Source organism: Apium graveolens, chromosome 5 (assembly GCF_009905375.1).
Source record: "Apium graveolens cultivar Ventura chromosome 5, ASM990537v1, whole genome shotgun sequence".
Classification (NCBI taxonomy): domain Eukaryota; kingdom Viridiplantae; phylum Streptophyta; class Magnoliopsida; order Apiales; family Apiaceae; genus Apium; species Apium graveolens.
The window spans coordinates 150,239,456-150,245,455 of NC_133651.1; positions in this window are offsets into that span (position 1 = coordinate 150,239,456).

The following is a 6,000-nucleotide window of genomic DNA, read 5'->3' on the forward strand; positions in this document are numbered from 1 at the left end:
TTCCATTCACTATGCCCAGTTCTATGTAAATTAGAAACTTCTTTCTAATTTCATTCACTCTGGCCAGAGATTCCTGAACTAGCATAAGTGGATCAGCTTAGAAAATTCTCTTCCTTCACTGGAAGGGGTAGATCCTTTATCGATCATACACTATCTTCGTGTATAAATTCCTATACCCAGTAGAGCCCTAATAATTGTCCCTGGAGACTAAGAACTAAACCAAAGCATAGTTCAGTGTACACAAGATGACTATGATGACCTCAAGTCTAAGGATACTTGTACAACTATCACTATGTGAACAACTGCTGACACGTGAGTGAACTCCATCAGTTGTTCAGCTGTGCGAGTCATGTTCAGTGAACTTATTCTATAATAAGCACCTACATACTAGCTATAGTGTCACCACACAAATATCTATGAGAATAGACATCCTCCTGAAGGGAGCAAGCATAGTATATACCAATCTTTGCGGATTATTAATTACCAGTTAGTAATCCTATGACCAGGAACAATTTAAGTTTAGAGTTATCATCTTTTAGGTCTCACTATTATGATCTCATCATAATCCATAAAAAGCTTTACTCTAAACTATGGTATATCTTATTTAAACACTTAAATAGATAGAGCCCGTAATAAAAAATCAAAATAAGTTTTTTATTAATATCAATGAAATCAAAACAGATTACATAAAAGTTATTCCTAAATCCTCATACGTGATTGGACTTAGGACATATCTCTTTCAATCTCCCAGTTATACTAAAGCCAATCACTTTGGTATCTAATACCCATCCTGTCTTTATGACGATCAAAGTGACTTTCAGAAAATGGCTTTGTGAGTGGGTCTGCTATGTTGTTATGTGTGTCAACTCTCTTTCAATACAATACAAGAAATGTTACCACGCTCCCACTAACCCTTTTGTAGACACATGGTTCATCTACGTTTTTGATAAAACCAAACTCTTTGTGTAATAACCCCAATTTTTGGAAATTTTTGAAACCCTTATGAATAGTGATTTTGCAGATTATGCTGAATGAGAAAACTTTTCATGCCACACTATGTAGGGGTTCTGTTATGGATATTCTGAGATTTTATTAGTACTCTACATGATATATAAGTGTATGTAAAGATCGTCAGAATCCAATTCCGAACACTTTGATTTTTTCCCGGAAATCTTCTACATACGGAAAGAATTGAGTATAAGGTAACAGGATAAGAAGGATTTAAATTAAAGGATTATAAGAGAGGATCATAAAAGGAATATAATGTATGGAGAAAGGTTAAGGAAACCCAAGTAATAAGATCCCGGGTATGATCCCTCAAACAAGAAACAAGAACGAAAGTTAAGCGAACCGTATAACAGATCAGCGGTCATTAGGCAAACAATTAGGAAGTTAATCAAAGGGATAAGAGAGGATGGTGTCATCCAACCAATAGAAAGAGGACAAAGGAGGGGTGATGACATCACAAAGTGATGCAAGCATGACATAAGAGGGAAGGAAATGTGGTGGAATATTAACCACACAAAATCAAGGGTAAATGGGTAATTGACCTAAAACAAAACAAAACTAATTCAACCAACCAAGCAAATATTCATTTTCATCAAAACAAAAACACAAAATTCTCCTTCATCCTCCCTTTGCTCTCGACTTTTGCCATTTTCAAAGAAAACAATTTTTAAAATTCAAGTTCAAGGCTTCCTAAATTGGTAAGATAATTCCCTAGTATTCCTTATGCATAGTTATGGCTATTCTATGAGTTTAAGCCTCCAAATCATTCACAATCTTCTTCAAGAAATCAATGAAGAAGACAATGAATAGTGACTTCAAGAATTTTAACTTGATTTTCTTGTTTTTCCTTTAAGATCCAAGCATCCCCAAGTCATCTCAAGACTTCTTAAGGCTTCCTAGCTACTCACACCACTTCAAGGAAGGTATATCATCTCCAAACCCTAGCTTTACTTTGTTAAATAGGATGATTCTATTTTTTATGGTGATATAGTAGCTTAATGCTTGTTGGTTTAGAAATTGGGTTGGAGTGGTAGTGAAATGGATGGTGAATCTTGTTGTTTTGGTTAAAAGAACTTAAGTATAGTTAAATTCAAGCTTAAGCATAAGTATAAATGTTAATATTGAATTGATTGGGGCTGTTAGGATGTTGTATGGATGGAGTTTGGATTGGGATGTGATTGTGGCTTGATCATGGGTTGAATTGGAAGGGTATCAAAATTGGGAAATCGCGTAAATATAGCCGTCGTAATGTCCGATTTACTTTAGACTGCTTTTGTTCATAACATTAGAACCCGAGAACCCCCTGCTAGATTTTGACCATTACCATGTTTAGATAGTTCATGTTACGAGCTTCGTTTTGATATGTAGTTCGTTTGGTTCCGATGTACGGTTTAGGAGAAACGACCGTTTTAATTAACGGCGTTTCGCGAACAAAACATTTCCCCTCGCCTTACTTTGAAACATAGGTTAAAGACCTTAAAGGGTTAATTAATGTATGAAACAATTATGTTAAGTATGTTAGGCAGTTGGTAAGACACTCGCGAAGGAATCGCCTTAAAAACTCGTAATGGTTAAATTATTAAAAATGGTGGAGCCGAGGGTACTCGAGTAACTTAAGAGAATCAGTAAGCGCAAAACAAGCGTTAGAGTCTAAGTTAGTTAAAGTATAGATTTACAAGTGACTTTGGTTTAATTCCAACTTACTTGTTGTTTATAGGTTACCAGACTCGTCCCGAGCCTTTTATCACCCCCATTCGCTCAGGCAAGTTTTCTACCCGTTATACTGTTGTTGTGATGTATATATGTATATGCATTATCTTGTGATAGATGCATGTTGGTTAATTAGCAAATTTTGCGATATATTGAAGCATGCTGATATGGTATATATATGCATGCCTGTTTCGTATTCTTGCCATATATATCTGTTGGTTCAGTTCATAATACCTATGCTAGAGAATAGCGGTAATTTGCATATACCCTTAGTATAGGGACCCAAAGGTGAAAACATTTTCTAAAACCGGGAGTCGAGGATCCCGAGTAGATTTTATATATATATATTTATATATATATATGGTTATAGTTTTCAATACTATTAATCGAATAAGGTTTATTCGATAACTTTATTTTATTATTGAATATTATTTCGAATATTCATCTGAGGACTTATGACTCCTTTATTTTATTATTGAATATTATTTCGAATATTCATCCGAGGACTTATGACTCCTTTATTTTATTATTGAATATTATTTCGAATATTCATCCGAGGACTTATGACTTCTTTATTTTATTATTGAATATTATTTCGAATATTCATTCGAGGGCTTATTACTCAGCTTATTTTATTTATTGAATATTATTTAAATATTCATTTGAGGATCTATGACTCCGATTATTTGCTGAGATATATTCTTTATTTTATTAAAGAATAAGGTGTCGATAATCAAACTCACTTTTGATTATTCAAATAAAGATAGTACTTTCGTATAGGTATATCTTTGGTTATTTAATATTCATTTCAAGTATAAGTTTTAAAACTTCTACTTCAATTATTTTTATAAAGATTATTCTTTATGGAAATATTATTTAAATAATAATATTCAGATATTTTCTAATATATTGGGACTGATTTATTTTGTTAAATCAGCATCACTCCAAACATTCTTGAAAATGTTTTGCGAGTCTTCAAAATGATTTTTTAAAAAGTTAGAGCGGATCCCAAAACTCATTTTTATATATAAGATCCTCCTTTCGAAGGGGATTTAAATACTCGCTCAAAACCTGAGGGATCCGGCTATGTGGTGTGTTTTATATTCGCAACAAGGTTGCTGTTTTGTTAAATGAATTGATTACTTACCCAACACTCGGGAAGTAAAATTCTTGGAACAAGTCAATCCATTAACAGGCATCGCCTGGGAAATATCGGTGAGTTCTCCTTTCCAACTAGATACGACTTCTTGGTGGAGCCGTATCAACAAGTTTCTACTTGGGGAAAGGGGGAACGAGCTTTACGTTTCAGATTCATGGATTTTATCTGAACTAGGAGTGGCGTAAGTGGTCGAGTGGCGCCGGCCCAGCCTTATTATATTGGCCCAAATGGCCTGGAAGTTCCGCTAAGGCGGTCCATTCCTTAGGAGTTCAGTGTTCGGTTGACAAGTAAATCTGACAGGTTCTCCTCTACATGTAGAAAATGGTGGGGTTATACTACTACGACTGATCATCGTAAGTGGTCTTCCTGGCGCGGCAAACTCCCGTAATGAGTTCATCATCCAATTGGATATTTCTGCAATACTACCCAGAGCACTTCGATAGAAAGGCTACGGTTGGGCGATTGTTGAGTGTTGGCAGGGTCAAGTTTTCAAAATGATGTTTGCATCAAATGAAGTATCTCGTAACTTCATTTTATTTTGATGATATTTTAAAGATTTAATCTATTCAAATCTGGTCTTGTAGTCTCATCTATATGATGAACTTTGGAAACTAATTATAACTTGAATGGTGGTAGTTCAAGTAGTATTTCGAAAAGATATAAGTATATTGGAGTATCTTGTAACTTCATCTTTTAAACTTATATCTAGTAAATGATTATCTTATGCATGACAAAGATTTTCAGAAAAACGTTGAGACAAGGTTAGATATATGAGATCACCTTGCAACGATATTTTTATATAGTTATATACTGGAACTCTGTGTGTATTATGCATGGAAGAGGACTTCCAATATTTTGAAAAGTATATATGTATATATATATACTGAATGTTTTGCGACTTTATCGCATTAAGATATCAACTTGGTTCATTTCTTTTGACCAAGACTTTCATGAGTACTATGAGAAGGCTCATATATTGTTAATCATTATACATATTATTTTGGTGGGCTTGCTGCTCACCCTTGCTTTCTTCTTTCATCACACAACATCAGATAGATAAGATGAACATGACCAAGCTCCTGATTCGCAAGCGGTTAGAAAACGTTGCGCAGTCTTCTGGAAGCGTTGATGCCGCCGTAGCTGAGGTAGGAGCTACCAATAGGCTAGGTTTTCAACTATTGATGAACCAGGCTTATGTATAATTATGAATTGTAATAATGGCAAAGAAATGTAAATTTATTCAGAAACCTTTTAAAGGTGTATTGACATATAATTGTGGAATAAAACGACTTGTGATTATTTTTGGATATTCATCTCTGAGACTATAACTTGTGGTGTGTGTGTTTATTGTGGGGTCACAGTACAGAGTAGTTGATTGTGTATTAAGATTGGGTGTTATTAAGGGAAATGGAACTCGTGACAACCCGGATCCCCGACCCCGGATTTGGGGGTGTTACAGAATTGGTATCAGAGCTAAGCGTTATAAACCTCAGAGATGATGTGACGTTAAGATAATAAGTTCACTAAGATAATAAGAACTCTTGCCAAGTTCATATTCGGGCTACCTAACGTAGTACTGATAGTTAAAACCCTTACGGGAACCCTTATAAATATCGTGATAGTAACATAGTTCGTTCTCGTATAGGGCAGCGGGGCACCGAACCCTGAGGTTCAGGAGCATCAGCATGAGGATGTTTTATTACAAGTTGGAGATCAAATTGTGAATCCGATAGAGTACCCTAATGAGGAACCGGATGAGGTTCATATTGAAAATGTTGTGGCTGATGAGGATCTCATGGAGGATCCTAATGAGAATGAAGAGAGGACCGCTGAGGAATTGATGACCGTAGTCAGGGCGACTACCAGAGCAAGAATGGCCATGAGGGTGGCACTAGAGGATGAAGAGTTACCAAGGGCACAAAGGTTAATGAGGGCAGAAGGAGTGGGGCCTTCCACGACACCAATTATACCAGTATCAGACCCTCTTTCAGAGGTTCCTGTAGACATCCATGAGGTTCCACCAATTCCTGTTCCATCCCCGGTACAGAGCCCAGCACCTACTGAGGAAATGTCACCTTTATCTCCTACACCATTGTCACCTGATACCGTGCTTGGTTATCCAT